The sequence below is a fragment of the Carlito syrichta genome, unplaced genomic scaffold (assembly GCF_000164805.1).
Source record: "Carlito syrichta isolate Samal-C Ts95f unplaced genomic scaffold, Tarsius_syrichta-2.0.1 Scaffold314115, whole genome shotgun sequence".
NCBI classification, from domain to species: Eukaryota; Metazoa; Chordata; class Mammalia; order Primates; family Tarsiidae; genus Carlito; species Carlito syrichta.
In genome coordinates, this window is record NW_007258211.1 from 258,997 (window position 1) to 280,388 (window position 21,392).

At 40.8% G+C, this 21,392-nt stretch overlaps 1 pseudogene across 1 annotated transcript; it reads left to right on the plus strand.

The window, feature by feature from the left end:
- Positions 1-218: 218 nt before the first annotated feature.
- LOC103273653 lies at positions 219-956 on the plus strand (annotated as a pseudogene). The gene has a single exon (XR_505199.2). The product of XR_505199.2 is annotated as a transcription initiation factor IIA subunit 2 pseudogene (transcript).
- Positions 957-21,392: the final 20,436 nt, after the last annotated feature.

Here is a 21,392-nt window from a genome sequence, read left to right on the forward strand (position 1 = left end):
AAAGTAAAAATTACCAGAGGAACCTTTACCAAAACAACAGCCCAAGTCTGCTGCAGGCCATCAGGAAGAAGCTTTACCAACTTTAACAAGAATGTAGAAACACAGACTAGGAAAAGATAGCTTGATGTAATGAAAAGAATGATAAAGTAGGGACTTGGGGCCTCTGTTCTTGACTGCAACTTCCTGAGTGGCACCATGAAAAGAACATCGGGGCGGTCTCTGCGGCTGAGAGGGCGGTTGGGAAGTCAGAGCCCCGCTGCACTCCTGGCCACCTCCGTCCGCTCTGCGGCGGCAAGGGCCTTCCCCACAGGGAGCGGGACATCCACGCAAGCTTGAATGAGAAAAACAATTTCTTCCTCCTAAGCCATGGCATATCAGCTGTACGGAAACACCACTTTGGGAAACAGTCTTCAAGACAGCCTAGATGAGCTCACACCGTCTCAACAGATCACCCCCCAACTTGCCCTTCAAGTTCCACTTCAGTTCGATAAGGCTATAAATTCAGCATTGGCTCAGAGGGTCAGGAACAGAGTCAATTTCAGGGGCTCTCTAAATACGTACAGATTCTGCGATAATGTGTGGACTTTTGTATTGAATGATGTTGAATTCAGAGAGGTGACAGAACTTACTAAAGTGGATAAAGTGAAAATTGCAGCCTGTGATGGTAAAAATACTGGCTCCAATACTATAGAATGAATAGAAAACGGTGCTTTTGTATGCCATCTTCTGCTATTATTCATCACTTTTGAAGAGAAGCATAGAAGAGACTTTTTTGAATTTATTCTAGCATTGCAGAAATGACTACACTGTGCTATACCAGTGAATTCCCATAGAAAGAAGCTGATAACTCTGTAGCCTCTTACATTACCTTTATTATACAGCATGAAAAAACATAATGACAGATCAAAAGTTGTTGCCTTCCTAAGAACATTCTTTAATAAAATTAAACTCAAAAAAAAAAATAAAAAAGAAAAGAAAGAAAAGAATATCGGCTCAACATGCATCAAATAAGAATAGGGGTGCAAAGGGGCTTGCACAGAGCCTTATTTAAAAAACAGCACCTATCTCCATCCCCTACCCTGTAGCACTTACATACACTATTAATAAAGAACTATTAACAATGGAGGGTGGAAAGGAGAACCGAATCAACTACAAGCTCTGTAACTTCTTAGTTTACTGTAGACTTCATACGAAGTTAAAAGTAGGACCATTTTTACTAAGTAGCTTAAAACAACAATGCATTAATATTTCTCATAAGTCTATGAGTTGCTGGACTCGGGGGAGATTCTTGTGCTAGTCTTGTCTGAGATCATTCATGTGGCTGTAGTCATCTGGCATTTTTACTGTAGCTGAAGACAGTACAATGGCACCATTCACAGGTCTGAGGCACTGATGCTGGGTGTTGAATGGACCTCTCTCCACATGTGATCTCTTTAACCAGTCAGTAGTATAGCCTGGAGTTCATCATGTAGTAGCTGGGGCATTCCAAGATAGCAAAGGGGGAAGCTGACAAGCCACTGGAGGCCTAGGATCCAGAACTTGCATACTATTTTGGCCATATTCTATTGGTCAAAGCCAGTCACATTAAAAGTAGGAGAAGTCACTGCCTTACTAGACTCTAGCGTAGCCATGTGCTCTTTGAGCTCTGGCTGTCACGGTGCTTCCTGGCTTTGGCCCCCTCCCCCACCTTGAGGAGGTGAATCTTCTCTCTCCCTTCTCTTTCTCTCTCTAATTTACTTTTAAATAAACTATATTTTTAAATCTAAAAAAAAATAAAAGTATGAGGAAATAGATTACACCACTTAACAGGAGGAGTACAAAGTACTGTGGCATGTTTTTCAACCTAGAACATATGTATTCAATGGATATTTGTAGAGTGAATAAATTGATGGGGTGAATACATGCATATCCCCTGTTTATCTGTTACCAGTTTAATATCTCAATTACTTTGATTTACTCATCAGCTTATCAAATATCACACCTCACTACAGAAGATACAAAAGAAATAACTATAGTCTATGACCTGACTTGAAAGAGCTTCCAACCTAAAAGAGGACAAGACACACATGCACACAAAAAGCTTGTCAATGTAAGAATTCAACACTAACACAAGCTGTACAATAAGTAGATTTCATAGGCAGAATATTGCACCTGCCAAATAAGGGGTATGAATGAATACTATGAAAATTCAGAGACGGGAACGGATTCAGAAGGCCTAGAATGACCAAGTCAAAACTATATAAAGGAGATTCAGCTTGAGCTTTGTCTTAAATGTGGATAAAATACGCATCCAGTAGTTGTGGCATTTAATAGGTACAAAAGCATAAGCAAAATGAGGGAGGTAAGGCAGACACAGTGAGAGACCTGTAAGATAGGTAGGCGTTATTATTTTCATTTTGAAGATAAGAAAATGAAGCTCAGAAAGATTAGTTGAAAATTTTTAAAAACCTGCCCCAGGTTTTAAAGCCAATAACTGTCAGGTAATAATTCAAAACCAGATCTGCCTGGCCCCAAAGTTTATGTTCTTTCCACTATACTGCAGCCTCACTGAAAGTTCAAAGCATGGGCAATTACTCATTAAAACATGAAAATGTTAAACAGCTAAGCATGTGGGGTACATGAAGCAGAAAATTAAGAAACATGAAGTCAAGTAATAAACAAAATGCTCAGGAGGCCTTAATAAAATAATATTCCAGGTTGGGTGCGGTGGCTCACACTTGTAATCCCAGGGCTTTAGAAGGTTGAGGCAGGAGGATTACTTGAGCCCAGGAGTTTAAGACCAGCCTAGGCAATGTAGCAAGCCCTCGTCTCTATACACAATATATATATAAAACAAAATAATAATATTCCAAGAAGTATATTTAAGATACCAGCTCCGGTTAATCAATAACCACATCGAAAAATCTCCCTGGAAATACGTAGAAAGCAGGTACAACTCTGGAAGCCACAAATTAGCAGAGCTTACTCACACTTAAGTCAAAAGCAGCTGTGTCTATCAACTTTCTTAGTATTATGCTGGTTTTTGTAACAGTGACAGCATGATCTGAATTAAAGACAGTCAGTCATGCCCTGCCAGCGGTAAGTCCCTGCTCTTTCTCTAACTGTTCCTTCTGTCCTTTTATTCTCACTATGCTAATTAATAGGAACCACAGAAAGTAAAGACTTGGTCAAGGCCTTCAAGAAAGTCGCTGGCTGGAAGAAAGAGATCGATGCAAACAGACAATAGTATGGGAGCAAGTCTTAAACCAGAGGTCTGTGGAAGTGCTGCAGGTGGCAAAGGACAGAAGATAACTCTGCCTGCCTGAGGCGACGCAGCAATGCTTCAATTGGGAATCGCAAGGATGGGGCGCTGCACCTCCACCCCCGAGACACAGCACCGGGTCTCCCAGCCCCAGCTTTCCTTTGTCTGCCACAAATCCCTCTTCATCCACTGCAGATTCACACCCCAGTCCCTGATTCCCTCCCTATCTCCTCTCATCTTCCTTAGTGGCTTCAGCACCCACATGGATGACTCACAAGCCCTCCCTTCTGCCTCCTCAGACCTTTAACCTTCCAGTTGTCTGCTCTCAGGGATCAGCAAGCTCTCCTCCTCGGCTGGCTCATTCCCAGCAGCTTATAAAAGTCCTCTAAATCGGCCATCTTACAAAGGCCCTCTTCTTGAGCTCACATGCCTTTCATCAATGACACCGTTAACAGTGAAGCTTCTTTAGGCAGTTGTCTACACCAGTCAGCTCCACTGATGCACTTCCAGTTCACTCCACAGACTCTCCGATCCAGCTTCCCCACCCACCCCATGAGAGCTGTTCTTGTCAGGGTCACCAGCGATTGCCATGCTGGTAAATTCAAGAAAAATTTTTCTGTACCTAACTAACTCTACTTTCCAGCAGCATTCCAAATCTTGAAAAATTCCCGAGCTGGGTGAAAACAAATGATCGAGCCTTCCTGCTATTTCTCTGGCCGCACCTACTCAACCATCTCTACACAGCACCCAGAGCTCTAACCGCCGGCGGGCTCATTCCAGTGCCCCTTACCCTCGCACTGTGCTCACTCCAGAATGATCAGCACCCATTCCCTTATCTATAAACTGTGACTCCCAAATTTGTACCTCCAGGCCAAATACTTCTGAGCTCCAATATTGTACAATGGCCTCTTTTTGGTTCCAAACTCTCTACTACTTCAGGGCCTTTGCCCGTGCCGTTCCTTCTGCCTAAAATACTCTCCTTACACCTATATTGACCTGGCTGTCTATTTTTCATTTTTCAAGCTTCAGCTTAAATGTCACCTCCTCAGAGAGCCCTTGGAAGACCACTCTAGGGGCCTCTCTTGTGACTGCATACTGTTCTCTTCCTTCAAGGCACTCAGAACAAGGTGTAATTCTACCGTGTGTTTGCTCATCTCTACTGTCTGCTTTTCTGACACAACCGTCAGTTTCAAGGTGAGAGCCTTATTTATTTTGTTCGCTTAATGCCTCTAGCCATGACTGTTGCAAACAAGCCACTTCAGAAATATTTGTTCAATGAATGAAAGTTTGCTGGGACTGAAAATCAAAGGACAGTCACTGGCAGTCATGAGTTGAGTTCTATTTCTTCTTGGGAGCAGAGGTAGGGAAGAAGGTAGAAAACTTTACAGGCAAAAGGAATGTGCAGCCAGGCTTGGTGGCTCAGCCTGTCATCCCGCGCCTTTGGGAGGCTGAGGTGAGTGGATTGCCTGAGCCTGCGGATTCGAGACCCACCTGGGCAACTTGGCGAGACCTCATCTCTACAATAAATCAAATCAGCTGGGCATGGTAGCACACGCCTGTAATTCCGGCTACTCAGAAGGCTGAGGCGGAAGGATCACTGGAGCCCAGCAGGTCAAGGCTGCGGTGGCCGGGAGCAGCCACTGCACTCCAGTCTGGGCGACAGAGTGAGACTCCCACTCAAAAAAAAAAAAGGAATGTGCAAAAACATATGGACAACACACAAACACAAGAGAGTGCCGCCTGTTCAGAGAAAAACAAGCAGTCTGGAAAGGCCAGAGCACTGGTTCCCAGCTTGTAATCCCTGCTGATCCCCACGCCCGAGGTGAGAGGGAGAGGTATCAAAAGGGTGTCTGATAATTATTTTTTACATACATCAAGAATTATCTATACTGACACAGTATCCATATGCATATTTTTTAATACTAAGAGTATTCACATTTTCTGAGTGTATCTATACATATTATGAATGTATTATGCATTTTTAAAATACATAAGATAATGTAAAAAGTATTTCTAAATTCTTAAGTGTTTTCCTCAATCAACAAATACTAGAAATTCTACTTATGTAGAGTTCTGCAATTCTAGACACTAAAAAGTCTGGAAATAATTCTCAAAAGTCTGGAAACTACCAGTCAGGCAAAGAGCAGAAAGACTGGACAGAGACAAAACCCAACAGTCAATTTCTAACCCCAAAAGTTAACAGTGCTTTAGCCTTACAGAAAGCTCTGTACAAGTCATCTCTGAACCGCAGAATCAGGAAACTGGATAGGCATACAACTATTTACCTTGGAAAGGTCATTAAAAACTGGAATTACTCAAGTGATCATAAGAATAGTCTGCAGTAGGAAGAAAATCAAAGTTAGACTTCTGTCTCTTTCTGTCTTTTCCTCTCTCTCTCTCCAGTGTGCACAATAATTAGCTACAATATAACCATGACAAAACACAGCCATAATGTAATGCCCAAAAATGAATAAGAGGTTCAAGTTTATCAGCCAGGCACAATGGCTCATGCCTCTAGTCCCAGCACTTTGGGAGGCCGAGGTGGGAGAACTACTTAAGCCCCCGAGTTAAAGACCAGCCTAGGCAACATAGTTAGTCCTTGTCTCTACCCAAAAAAATCAAAAAATTAGCCAGGCATGGTGGCTACTTGGGAGGCTGAGGTAGAAGGATCGCCTAAAGCCCGGGAGGTCCTGGCTACAGTGAGTCGTGACTGTGCCACTGCACTCCAGCCTGGGTGACAGAGTAAGGCACTGACTGAAAAAAAGGGGTTTGCCATATTACCTTTAAAAGGCAGGGCAGGTCAGAGGAACAAAAAAAGAAATCATTAACATCGGTTAATTTCTGGCTGATAAGATCATAGATTCCTTAACCTTTTCTATATGCTTTCCTGAATTTTCTAATTTTTTTCCTACCATAAATATATATTTCTTTTGTAATTACAACTGAAATTCCTGAGAAGATGGAGTTAGTGCATTGCTACTGCCACGAAAATACACTGGGAAAAACTACAGGCTGGTCAAGACGAATAACTACCAAAACAAGCCAAGAAAGGCAACTCTGTATTGCAGGACACATGCTACCAGAAAATAACAGGGAAAAATACACAGGTGTCACATAAGACATTCATAATGATTAGCATTTGCTTTCACTTGTATTTTAATGAATTTTTTAATCCTTCCAGATACTTTAAATAACTTTCTCTAAATATGAACTGTAAAAGTAGAACAGTTTTTATTTTTTCTTCATAGTATAAGTTAAACTACTGGATAAAAATTGCTTCTATTTTTTCTACTCTTCAAAACCTCCTCAAAGATAAAACAAGACAAATATGAATTGAGAATTGCTAAAGCTCAGTGATAGGTACACAAGAGTTTGTTACAGTCCCTTTACTTTTGTATTTGGTAGAAACTGTCCATCATCAGCAATGGTGCACTGAATAACCTGCACAGGGATCAGAAATTGTCCAGAATCAAAGTGGTATCTCATTGTGGTTTTGATTTGCATTTCCCTAATGACTATGAATGTCAAGCTACTTTTCATGGATATGTCGGCCATTTGGGTCATCTTCTTTGGAGAAATGTCTAATCATATCCTTTGCTCATTTTTTAATTAGGTTACAAACTTGTTTTTTATTGTTGATTGAGAATTTTAAAATATATTCTAAATAAAAGTCCTTATGACATGAAAAACTTTCATTCTGGAATGTCTTTTCAACTTTTTTTTTTCTTAGTCAAAGTCTCACTCTGTCACCCACATTGGAGTGTAGTGACACGCTCACGATTGCTGCAGCCTCAGCCTGCTGGGCTCAGGCAATCCTTCCACCTCATTCGTTCAGGGAGCTGGAACAACAGGTGTGCACCACCATGCCTGGCTAATTTTTTCAATTTATAGTAGAGATGAGGTCTCACTGAGTTGCCCAGGCTGGTCTCGAACCCCTGGGCTCAGGCAATCCTGTCACCTCCACCTCCCAAAGTGCTGGAATTACAGGTGTGAGCCATCGCACCCAGTCTTCAATTTCTTAACGGTCTCGTTTGAAATAAAGTTTTTAATTTTATTGAAGATCAATTTATCTATTTCTTTTTTCTTTTGTTGCTTATGTTTTTAGGTGTCGTTCTGAAGAAACATTGCCTGTCTTTACCACAATAAAAAAGAAACCACTGCCAAATCCAAGGGCATGAAGATTTACACCCACGTTTTCTTTTTTTTTTTTTGTTGAGTTGGGCCTCACTCTGTCACCCAGACTAGAGTGCAGTGGCCGCTCCCAGCCACCGCAGCCTCGACCCGCTAGATCCCAGCAATCCGTCCCTCTCAGCCTTCCAAGTAGCTGAAACTACAGGCGCGCGCTACCACGCCCGGCTAATTTTTTTTTATTTATTGTAGAGATGAGGTCTCACCAAGTTGCCCGGGTGCGTCTCGAACCCGCGGGCTCAGGCAATCCACTCACCTCAGCCTCCCAAAGCACGAGATTACAGGCTGAGCCACCAAGCCTGGCTTTTTCTTTTTTTTGAGGTGGAATCTCACTCCATCACCCAGGTGGAGTGCAGTGGCATGCTCATGGCCACCCCAGTGTCGACCTGCTGGGCTCAGGGGATCCTTCAGCCTCAGTCTTCCAAGAAGCCAGAACTACAGGCACACGCCACCAAGCCTGGCTAATTTTCTGATTTACTGTAGAGATGAGGTCTCACCAAGTTGTCCAGGCTGGTCTCGAACCTGTGGACTCAGGCAATCCTCTTACTCCCAAAGTGCTGTGATGACAGGCTTGAGTCACCGCACCTGGCCACACCTACATTTTCCTTTGAGAGTTTTATAGTTTCAGATCTTACATTTAGGTCTGTGATGAACTCTGAATTAACCAGTACATTACGAGGGAGGTAAGAGTCCAAATTCATTATTTTGCATTTTGATATCCACTTGTCCCACATCATTTGTTGAAAAGACTATCCTTTCTCCATTGAATTGTCCTTGTACCCTTTTTGAAATCAATTAACCATAAATACAAGGGTTCATTTCCAGACTCTCATTCTATTCTACTAATCTATATCTCTATCTTTATGTCAGCACCAGACTGTCTTAATTACCATAGCTTTGCAATAAGTTATGAAAGTCTTCTGACTTTGTTCTTCTTTTCAAGAATGTTTTGGCAATTCTGGGGTCCTTTGTATTTCTGTATGAATTTCAAGATCATCTTGCCAATTTCTGCAAAATGAGCAGCTGGGATTTTAACAGGAATTGTGTTGAATCTGTAGACCAACTGGGAGAGTATTGCCATTCTAACAATATTGTCTAATCCCTTAACACAGAATGTCTTTCCATTTATTTAGTTCTTTAATTTCTTTCAATGAATATAAATCTTCCACTTCTTTTGTTAACTTTATTCCTAAATGATGTTTTATTCCTTTTTTTTTTTAATTCGGGGTTTCTGTCACCCATGCTGGAGTGCAGTGGCCTAATCACAGCTCACTGCAGCCGTGACCTCCTGAGATCCTTCCACTTCAGCCTCCTGAGTAGCTGGAACTACAGGCATATGCCACCAAGCCAGGTTAATTTCTTTCTTTGTTTTTTTTTTTTTGATAGAGACAAAGTCTCACTATGTAACCTAGATTAGTTTTGAACACCTGGGCTCAAGCAATCCTCTCGCCTTGGTCCCCCAAAGTGCTAGAATTACAAGCGTGAGCCACTGCACCCAGCCTGTTTTATTATTTTTGATGCTACTGCGAATGGAATTGTTTTCCTGGTTTCATTTTTTAATTATTCATTGTAAGTTTATAGGGATAAAATTAATTTTTATATATTAATACTATAGACTCAACCTGGTTGAGCTCATAATCGTTTAATGGTGGATTCCTTAGGATGTTTCATATACAAAATCATAACCCCTGCAAATAGAGACTATTTTATACTTTCTAATCTGAATGCCTTTTCTTTTTCTTGCCTAACTGCCCTGGCTAGAACCTCCAATACAATGTTGAACAGAAATGTAAGAGAGAATGTTCTTGTCTTGTTCCTGATCTTAGGAAGATAGCATTCAGTCTTTCATTAAGTATGATATTAGGTATGAGTTTCCACAGATGACCTTTGTAACATTGAGGATGTTCTCTTCCACTTCTAATTTGTTAAATGTTTTTACCACAAAAGGGTGTTGAATTTCATTAAATGCTTTTCCTGTAGCTATTGAGATGATCATGTGGGTTTTGTTCTTTATACTATTAATATAGCATGCCACACTGATTTTTAGATGCTAAACCAACCTTGCATTCCTGGGATAATTCCCACTTGGTCATAGTGTATAATCCCTATGATATGTTGCTGGATTTAGCAGGCAAGAATTTTTTTTTTACATCTATATTCCTAGGGGATACTGCTGTGGTTTTCTTTACTTGTGATGTTTTTGTTTGGTTTTGGTATCAGATTGAAAATGTCCTCACAGAATAAGCTGGGAAATGGTCCCTCTTCTTTATTTTGAAAAAGTGTGTAAATAATTGGGTTAATTATTCTTTAAACATTTGTTAAAAATCACAAAATGTACAGTCACCTAGGCTTTTTCTGTGGGAGACTGACTGCTAATTCAGTCTCTTTACTTGTTACTGGTCTATTCAGATTTTCTATTTCTTGAGTTCATTTCAGCAATGTCTTTCTAGGAATGCATACAGTTCATATAGGTTATCAAACTTGATGGTATATATTCATTCCTAGTATTCCCTTACGATCTTTTGTCCTCCATAAGGTCAGTAGTGACATCCCTTCTTTCATTCCTGATTTTATTTTTTTTCTTTTTTCACATTTTTAAAAAAAAGTGAAAGTCTCACTCCATCGCCCAGGCTGGAGTGTAGTGGCACGATCACAGCTACCACATCCTCCACCTGCTGGACTCAGGCAATCCTTCTGCCTCAGTCTTCCAAGTAGTTGGGACTACAGGTGCATGCCACCACACCCAACTAACTTTTTTATTTACTGAAGAGACAAGGTCTCACCGTGTTACTCAAACTGGCCTCAAACTCCTGGGCTCAGGCAACCCATTTGACTGCAAAGTGCTGGGATTATAGGTGTAAGCCATCACACCCAGCCCTATCTTTTTATATTTTCCTTTTGTGATTTTTATTTATTTAAATCTGACACCCTTTTTTCTTGGTCAGGCTAGCTCAATGTCTATCAATTTTGTTGATCTTTGCAAAGAACCAATATTTGATCTGTTTTATTTTCTCTACATTTTTTCCTCTATTTTATTTTTTTCCAATCTAGTCTTTATCATTTCTTCCGTCTGCTTGCTTTGGATTTAGTGTGCTCTTCTCTCACTAGTTTCTTAAGGTGGAAGGTTAGATTACTGATTTGACATCTTTCTTTTTTAATAGTCATAAATTTATTGTCATAAATTTCCCTTTGAGCACTGTTTTTGCTGCATCCCTCAACTTACGATATATAGTTTTGTTTTGTGTGTGGAGTGTAGTAGGCCCTCACTAAACATTCACTGTTGAACAATGAGTGGCAGATTTTGTTTTGTTTTTACAGATTGATTTTAGAAGCAGAGTCTCACTCTGTCACCCAGGCTGAAGTACAGCAGCACAATCACAGCTCACTGTAGCCTTGAGCTCCAGGACTCCAGTGATCCTCCTGCCTCAGCCTCTCAAGTAGCTAGGACTATAGGCACACACCCAGCCCGGATAATTTTTCTTAATGTTTTTTGTCGCGATGGGGTCTCACTATGTTGCCCAAGTTAGTCTTGAACTCCTGGCCTCAAGCAATCCTCCCATCCTGGTCTCCCAAAGCACTGGGATTATAGGTGTGAGCCACCACACCCAGCCAAGGTCTCTTTTAATTGTGGTAAAACATATGTAAGCTATACCATTGTACCCATTTTCAAGTGTACAACTAACTCAGTGGCATAAAGTACATTCATCTTGTTATGTAGCCATCACCATATAGTTTTATTTTGCTTTCATTTACCTCAGAGTATTTTCTAATTTTCTTTGTGATTTCCTTTTTGAGTCATTGGTGATTTACGAGTACGTAGCTTAATTTCCACATATCTCTGGATTTGCCAAAGTCTTCTATTTTTGACATCTTCTTCTATTTGATATTTCTTCTATTATTGATAACTTCACCCCATTATGGTCAGGAAACATACTTAGCATGATTTCCATCCTTGAATTAATTGAGGCTTGTTTAATGAGATAACATACAGTCAATCCTGGAGAGTGTTCCTTGTGTACTTGAGAACAATGTTTATTCTACTATTGATGAATGGGGTGTTCTATAGATGTCTGTCCCTTAACAAAAGTTTGCCTGCATATAGGCCTGGTTTAAAAAAAAATTGGGTCAATTATCTAAATCTTAAAATCTTCATTTTATCCCCCACTTTTTATACTACTGTGTGTGTGTGTGTGTGTGTGTGTGTGTGTGTGTGTGTGTGTGTGAATAAAAATCAAGTGTCTTCTTTAAAAATAAAAATCTCAGCCTCTAGCCCCATATGAAGAATTGGTTTCTAGCAGTGAATTCTGCTAAAAAGCTAAGCAGAAGGGAGTATAGAAACTATACTAGCTTGCGAGATTTTCTAAGAGGTTCCTGAAACAGGGAAATCCCACTTAGGTGAATAAGAAGAGAAGACAACATCTGATACGCCTGTCATTTGATAGCATGACAGCTGACATAGCCATCCCAAATTTCCCAAGGGAGCAGGGTTACACCCGGTTGGAAAAAAGCAGTGCTGGGTTTTTACTGTGAAGACAGAAGGTATAAGAAGGCTGAGGATATAAAAACAAGGGAAGTTTTTCTGCTGTTGAATAAATAAGTCAAGCTATAAAAATGTAAACCACCAATAATTTAAAAGCTGACTTTCATTTCAGCAATAGAATAAGCATGGCTACTTCACATTTGCGACATGTTCCAATTCAATAAGTGATCATACTAATGCCACTTTCTCTATCACCCACAAAACCTCTGTAAGACTGTTACTGTCTATTTTATAGTTGAGAAAAGATTCAGAAGCAAAGTGACTTCCAGGGTCACAGAGCAAGTATGAACCAGACCCAGGATTTGACTCTGGGTTTCTGACTCCAAATCCAGGACTATTTCTCCCAAACTGCAGCTGCTGCTTCTCACCAACAACACACACAGATCTCTGAGTACTTTAGACATATCTACATATATACGTGTGTGTCTGTTTGTTTGTTTCAGGAAGAAGACCTTCAAAGCAAGTCCCCACCACATAACATTCCCAGAATACGAGTTGAAGAGCCTGAATACAGAGGAATGACTAGTGCCTGACATGGAGCCACATACTAAACAAGTAAAGCTCCATTAAGAACAAATGAAGAGAAAGAACCATATGCATTCCCGTAAATAGCCTTAGGAGAGTAATTAGCAATATTTAGTTCAGAGGATTCAGTATTTCCCACAGATGCCTGACCAAGAATAGGAAAAGCGAGGAAAGCAGGGGAAAAGGGGAGCAGCACAGAAGGAAAAGCACAGAAACAACCAAACATGCCTAACATTGGGAAAACTGAGTGAAGGGTAAATATTGAACCCGGCACCATTTTTGCAACTTCTTGAGTATCTGTAATTATTTCAAAATAAAAAGCAAAAAAAGAAAGGAAAAAAGTGAAAAGATGCACATGATGTATACAGGCTCTTGGTCCTAGCTTCCTAACTCACTAAATACGCAATGTGCCAGGCAATCTGCCAGGTACTGCCTCAACAAGCTCCAGGTTCACTGGAAAAAGAAAGCCAAGTAAAAACTCTGTTCCAGCACAGGACATCAAGATGCTTTCCTGCACAACGCTACTTTTCTGATGACCCCTTAGTAATAAACAGGGAAAAAGAAAAGATGACAACATGGAACAAACAAGGCACCACTGGGCAAAGCTCCATCCGAGGCGTGGACGGCCCTGCAAGTCAGGCTGTGCTGACTGCCCCTCGCCGTCCAGGGCCATTTCGCCCGCTTTGGCAAAACCCAGACTCCTCAGTGTGAATCGGAAGGACTAGGAAAACCTGCAGAGTCACCGGTGCTTGCTGAAGAAAGAGTACTGAAATGAGGGCTTTAGAGAGTCATTTACTCGTCAACAAATCAAATCTTACGTTACTCCAATTTCTTTCAAAGCAATTTAAGTGACCTGGCAGGAAACAATAATTTGGAACTCACTTGAACAATGGCAAAGACTACTAAAAAGACAACTCCATATACTATTTCCTCTCTACCCCATTCAACCATATTTCAAACGTATGTACTTTAAATCTGTACTTTACTAAGTTTATACCTAATAGCTAGGGAAATTTTGCTATGTTTCTCAAGAAAACTATATTAGGACACCGCCATTACCAAAATGACAATTTTACATTCCTGTTTTATAGATTTATGCAAAAAATCCCAAAAGAAAACCACAAAAGGAGATCTGCGTCTTAACAACGTTAGTATATACTGAATTGTACTACATACAGAAGCTCAGTTTCCAAAGTAAGTGTAACTGCCTCAACATTTTTCCAACACTGACTTATTCCTATTTAACATTAACCTGGTTTTCTTTAAAATATCAAAAGGCCTAACAATCACTCTAGTCCTACATTTAAACAAAAAGATCACTTAAGAATATAACTGAATATAACCAAATACACACTTCAATACATTCTGATGAGAATAAAAATTCATACTACCTAGGACAATTTGGCAACATCTATCCATAATCTTTAAATATCTCTCTTAATCCAGCCAGTCCAAATCTCAGAATGCATTTAAGGAAACAATTACTCCAAATGTCTATGTGAAGTTGTTCACTGCAGCTATTTACACTTTTTAAATGAATAACCCTATATGTTCGAGAATAGGCAATTGGGAAATAAATTACAGTATAGCCAAAAAGCAGCATACTGTGCAGTTACTGAGAACGATGGCAAAAATCTGTTTTTCCTGACCTGTAAAGGTATCTACAATCAGTTTAGTGAAAAACGCGAACTAGAACACAGCATGTTTATGATGGCATTTTTGTTTATAAAATATAAAGTACTCATTTATATGCACAGAGAAAGTATGGAAGAATACATCAAAGTGTTAACACTATATTTTCTAAAATGAAAATACGCTACTTATATAATTTTAAAAATGTGAAAAATAAGAGATAGTACTAATGAAACAATCCTGCAGCCTTTACACACACATAATGGCTTGAACCGGCATAGAATATCTGAAAGCCCATTTAAGAAATTAACAACAGTGGCTGCCTCTGGCAGTGGGAGAACGAAAAAGGGGGCAGAGGAAGACTTAACGTTTCACGCTCTACCTTTCTAACCATGTACATGTCATCTTCTCAAAAGAAGTTTAAAACATTAAAGTTGTAAACATTAAAAAGGATCTGTTCACAGGGCACAGTGGCTCACGCCTGTAATCCCAGCACTTTGGGAGGCTGAGGTGAGAGGATCGCCTGAGCCCAGGGTTCGAGAACAGCTGGGCAACTTGGTGAGACTTCATCTACACAACAAATCAAAAAAATTAGTCAGGCGTGGTGATGCGTGCCTGTGGTTCCAGCTACTTGGAAGGCTGAGACAGAAGGATCGTCTGAGCCCAACAGATCAAGGCTGCAATTAGCCATAAGCAGGCCACTGCACTCCAGCCCGGGAAGCAAAGTGAGACTTCAACTCAGGAAAAAAATAAAAGTATTCACATTCTTTCTAGTTAAACCACACTCTATTCAATAATATGAGAAACTTGTTTGTAAAGTCAAATCAAGTTGTAATCCTGATATCACAGCCACCATTAGTTACTACACCAAGTACTGGAAAATACAGAAAGAAGCAGTTATTCAGTAAACAGTCCACATCTAGTACTCATCTCCAGAAGGCAGCACTGGTAACACCTATAAAGAAACAAAGCTTATCCATGAACCCCATCTAGCCACGGAATTCTTGCCAGGTCAGGAACAGAAAAGCAAACAATAGGAAGAAGACAAACATTCAATTCGCTTTAGATCACTGAACTATATACATGTTTTAATTCAAAAAATGACACATGATAAGACATGGCTATATGCTATTTTGAAATTAAATTTTTTAAACATATTTTTAAAAAATATATCTCATATTGCAAGTTAGATTTATTAAAACCTCCAAGGTGAATAATTTGGCAGCATCTCCCAAAATGTTAAGGCTTTTTTTTTTTAATAATTGCTTTGTTTTGTTTTTTCTTTTTTTGAGTTGGAGTCTCACGCTGTCACCCATACTGGAGTGCAGTGGCCACTCCTGGCCACCGCAGCCTCGACCCGCTGGGCTCCGGCAATCCTTCCACCTCAGCCTTCCAAGTAGCTGGAATTACAGGCATGCACTACCATGCCTGGCTGATTTTTTTTTTTTTTATTTATTATAGAGATGAGGTCTCGCTGCCCAGGCGGGTCTCGAACCTGCGGGCTCAGGCAATCCACTCACCTCAGCCTCCCAAAGGCGTGGGATTACAGGCTGAGCCACCGAGCCCAGCTTGTTTTGTTTTTTGAGTCGGATTCTCACTCTGTTGCCCAGGCTGGAGTGCAGTGGCACGCTCATTGGCCACTGCAGCCTTGACCTGCTGGGCTCAGGTGATCCTTCCGCCTCAGCCTTCCAAGTAGCCGGAACTTAGGCATGTGCTATCATACCTGGCTAATTTTTTGATTTATTGTAGAGACGAGGTCCCACCAAGTTGCCCAGGCTAGTCTTGAACCCCTGAGCTTAGGCAATACTCTCGCCTCGACCTCCCAAAGTGCTGGGATTACAGAAAACACCGTGCCTGGCCGATGTTAAAACCTTTAACTTTTAACCTAAAATGTCAACTTCTAGGAATTCATGTATTCATTTATGTGCAAAATAATATACTACAGAATAAGTCTTTGCAGTATTGTTTACAAATGCAAAAAAATAGAAAAAAAAAAACGTTTCTCAATAGAGGGCTCAAGAAATTGCGTAATGCCTTGCAACAGCATGCTATTTAGTCACACTACTCATTACAAAAAGAAGAAAGTCTTTCATGTACTTACAGAGAAAGATTTCCAAGATATATTAAGTTTTTAAAAAGTAAACGCAGGCCATGTGTGGTGGCTCATGCCTTTAATCTCAGCATTTGGGATTAAAAAAAAATAAAATGAATTAGCTGCTGTAGTCCCAGCTACTCAGGAGACTGAAGGGGAAGGATCGCCTAAGCCCCGGAGGTTGAGGCTGCAGTGAACTGTGATCATGCCACCTTACTCCAGACTGGGTGACAGAGTGAGACTTGGACTCAAAAAAAAGAAAAGGCAAAATGCAGAGTAGTCTATAAGACATTACTATCTGTACAAAGAAGTGGGGACGTGTGTGTGTGTGTGTGTGTATACACATGCATTTTTGTGCATACATAATTAATAAAATTGGTGTCTCCAGGGAAAGAAACTAGGCAGATGGCAGTCAGTGGAGGAGGTAAACTTAAAATGTTTAAACCATTATATGTATTACTTGTTCAAAAAAATATTTTATAATAGAAAAATTTCATGCATTTAACTATCAGTCCTATTTATCATTTCTAGATAATTTAAGCAAGAGGAAAAGAATTATCATATATAACTACAACAGATTTTAATTCACTCATATAAGGAAAAGTAAAAGTACATCCCCTAGGTATCTTTTTCAAAATTCTGTAGTCAAAAATGCACATAATAAGCTCGTAATGACAATTTTTAACAATGTTAATGATGTCATCACTATCGAGAACCAATTACAATAGCAACCAGTTTCCCAAGAGGACAATGTCTAACTTCTGCCCTCAAATTCCAAAACTGAACCACTGATCAGTTTATGATTCAAGTAAAGATCTAAAAATATAAGAGTCCTGATTTGTCAACATCTAGGACTCACTGCAACATGTTAGTTTCAAATAGCCTTCTTCTCTCTGCAAGGGTGCTTTGTTGGCTCTTATCTGTAAACACTTCACAAAATTAGAACATGGCATTAACACAGCCAAGAGTCCGTCTCTTTGACCCATGGTCACAAGGTAGACCCCCAGGAACACTGCTCTCTCAAAAATGGAAGACAACACACAGACCCAGAGTGTTCACCCAAGAGAGTGTGCACCTGGGTCACGCCCTCACATCCTGCAGGTAAAAATAGGAAGGGGCTCCGTCTCTTCCCTCTGCTCCAGATTAGAAGCTTTCCCTTTTCAGTCTTCCCACAGCAGCTCACTTCACACATGGAAATCACACCACTGCTTGTCTGCCTTCCATCTTAGACACAGAGCTCTTGGGAACAAGGCATGAGAGCCTTTCTGTCTTAGGCACATCAGAAAAGTTGGCTGAATGAAGAACTGAATCAAGTTATACAGTTGGTTCAGACTCTACTAATGACCCAGCACATACCCTAGAACACCTCTCTTCTTTTAATGGCAGCCATTTCATCAAAGGCTGCTTTTAGGCCCATTTCCCATTAACACTGTGTGTATACCCTTATCCCACCCCAAAAGAGGACTACAACCCAATGATTACAATCCTCTTCCAGTGCTTAGTCATCCTTTCATGATTCCATAAGTCAGTACTATACAATCCAGCTAAATAGTGTCACCTTGTCCACACAAATGCTTCTTTGGCAGTTTCAGAAATTACTCCAAGTTCTGAAAAGAAAGACAGAAATGCAGTCACCGACCTGCTTGGCATGACAATTACTACCAGCAGATAAGCTCAACTGGCAGTAAGCTAAAATGCCACACTCATCAGACCAGAACAGGTCACATGGGGTGCAGTTTTTTAAAGGGCCACCCACCTCAGAATGGGATCCCATGCCTAGAGAGTAATATATTAAATTTTAAAAATACTTTGTGTCAAACTTTTTAGACAAAATATACACACCGAGGTATCGCAAAATTCAGATACACACCAGTCCAACTTCTTCCTAAAGAAGGATGAAAGTAGTAAAAGAAAATAGTATCCCTGCTTCCTACTCTCTCTGGCATAAACCATTATACCTACTAAGGAAGCTTAAGCTCTTGTTGAATTACTCTGTTGGCCGACAATTATCTGAAAGCATATAAAATATTGCTTTTTGTTCTGGCCTCTCTGTTGTTGTTATGTTGCTTAGAACTAGAAAGCAAAAGAATTATTGCTAAAATGAGTATAATTACTGCTAAAATGAGTAAAATTCCCAATAATTCCTTTGTTGCCACTGTTATAATAATATATATCTTCTAAAATAAACAATAGATGAATAATCAACATCTCAGACAATAAGAGTATTTACACAAAATGCTAAGAAATACCTACTTAAGAGTCAAAACCTACTGGAAAAGAAAAACCAAAGGCCAACCTTCAAGTTGAGCCTTGCCATCACTGACATCTGGACTGTAGATTACAAAATGGATTCCCAAGGGAGGTCTGATCACTTAGGACAAGTAACATTAGCCACTACTGAACACTAAAGGGTGTGATGGAGGGAAATCTGATAATACAGACCCAGGGAGAAAGATCAAATACTTCTTCACCAGTTAACTTTTGGGATTTCTAGACAAAAGAAGAATTTTCTAACACTTTATTTCAATTTATTTCATTGAACAAACTCAAAATAATTTTTGAAACTAAGAGCATTTGTCCAAAATGGAAAGGCAAAGTCTGCACACACAAAATTACTGCTAAAATGAGCAAAATTCCCAATTCAAAATTAGTCACCAGAATCTTAAATAGCAAGTTGAAAAACCTTCAGACATCCATAAAATGAGCCCCATATTATGCTACCTAACTGAGGCTTACCCAAACACCATATGTCACACATACACACAAATTCCTAAGGCGTTGGAAAGACCAAGATACTATTATGTATCCCTACATTTGGGAAAATGACTTAAAAGATTGGAGTTAAAAAAAAAAAAAACCTTGAAAAACTTTTTTTTTTTTAATTGGAGAGACACTCTGTCGTCCAGGCTGGAGTGCAGTGGCACACTCATGGCCACTGCCGCCTCAACTGCAGGGCTCAAGCGATCTTTCCGTCTCAGACTTCCAGGTAGCTGGAACTACAGGCATGTGTCGCCACGCCCAGCTAATTTTTCTTGATTTCTTGTAGAGACAAGGTCTCACCAAGTTGTCCAGGCTGGTCTCAAACCCCTGGACTTAGGCAATCCTCTCACCTCCACCTCCCAAAGTGCTGGGATGACAGGCACAAGCCACCACGCCCAGCAGGGACTGCTTTCAAGAAGCCGTCCTTCCTTGCTGCAGTTCCACAGCCAGAGCTACAGGGCGAGCAGGGGGAGAACACCTGGTGTCAAGATCTCTCAGACTGGGTTAACTGTCAGCTTTCAGTTCCTCATCTCCTGATGAAGCCTGGGTTTTACCTGGGAATATAAAACCAGCTAGTTGCTTCTTTTTTTTTTTGAGTTGGAGTCTCACTCTGTCATCCATTCTGGAGTGCAGTGGCAGGTTCATGGTGCACCACAGCCTCGACTGCTGGGCTCAGGTGATCCTTCCATCTCAGCCTTCCAAGTAGCTGGAACTACAGGCACGGGCCACCACGCCTGGCTAATTTTTTGATTTACTGTAGAGATGAGGTCTCGCCAAGTTGCCCGGGCTGGTCTGGAACCCATGGCCTCAGGCAATCCTCTCACCTCAGCCTCCCAAAGTGCTAGGATTATAGGCGTGAGCCATCATGCTCAGCCACCAGCTAGCTTCTTAAGGGAAGAAATTCCAAGAGAGTACTCTTTCTGGGATGAACACTCACTGTAGAATTATTGATAAAACAGAAAAATAGACCATGCCTTTGTCTGACTAATACAGTAACTGTGTCTAAAAACACTTTAGATCCTCTCCATTAAACGTGTGGAGTCATAAGTACTGCATGCAATGAGGAGAAAATGGAAGGAGTAGAGAAGTACTATTTGCCATTCCTAAAATGCCAACAAAATGTCCACAATGCAGATTTTATGTGCATCTAACTCTTCTGCCTGAAAAAACAGAAACAAGACATGGAAACAGATTGATTAAAATAAGACAAAGACTAGAAGAATTAAAAAAAAAAGATTAAGAAATAATTTTAAAAACCAACCCCAAACCCAAATATGCAGGTGCTGCCTGAGTTGCAGCTTCTGGCCAAGGGACAGCGTGACGTTTCCTGGGGAAACCGCAAGGCCAGCGCGTCAAGGTGAGCCTGCAAGAACGCAAAGCAGGGAGCCCGCCAGCACGGGCACTGCACTCGGAACGCGTCCCTCCACGGCTCTACCGGTCATCAGCGGCGGCATGGGGACCCTCGGGCCACAGGAACTGAGTCCACTGAGTGCTGCTAAGTGTATTCTAAGCAGGAGGTGTTTTCTGCTCTTCACCCCTCGGCGACTTAAGGGACCTCATACCTACGAACTTTGTTCCTTTTAAACTTCTCATTTTGCAAGGAAAGAAACAAGATTTCCCCAAGAAAACAAACAGCAAATGGGTTAATTCTGTTAACATATACTTCTTAGGGCCCACTGTCAGAGTATTAAAAATCAGGGTGCCAACTTTATTTATTTATTTATTTTAATTTTTGTCAGTCTCACTCTGTCACCCAGACTGGAGTGCAGTGGCCGCTCCCGGCCACTGCAGTCTCAACCTGCTGGGCTCTAGGGATCCTTCCACTTCAGCCTTCCAAGTGGCTGGAAACACAGGCACATGCCACCATGACCAGCTAATTTTTCTTGATTTATTGTAGAGATAAGGTTTCGCCATGTTGTCCAGGCTGGTCTTGAACCTGTGGGCTCAGGCAATCCTCTCACCTCAGCCACCAAAAGTGCTGGGATTATAGGCGTGAGCCACCGTGCCTGACTGAAGAACTTTTTAATACACTGATCAATAATCTTTTAAGAAGAATTTTCTGCAACTACTCCAAATGTATTCACAAAGATTTATGACCAGCTTTACAATTCGGTCAAGAAAGGTCAAGCATACCATCTGCATGGTGCTAGACTAGATGTGGTGGGCACTAGAGTGATGTTCTCTCCTCTAGAGAGAGGAGGAATTTTTTTTTTGAGTTGGAGTCTCACTCTGTCGCCTAGCTGGAGTGCAGTGGCACGCTCACGGCCACCGCAGCCTCGACCTGCTGGGCTCAGGCGATCCTTCCACCTTAGCCTTCCAAAGCCGGAACTACAGGCATGCGTCACCATGCCCGGCTAATTTTTTTATTTATTTATTGTAGAGATGAGTTATCAACAAGTTGCCAGGGCTGGTCT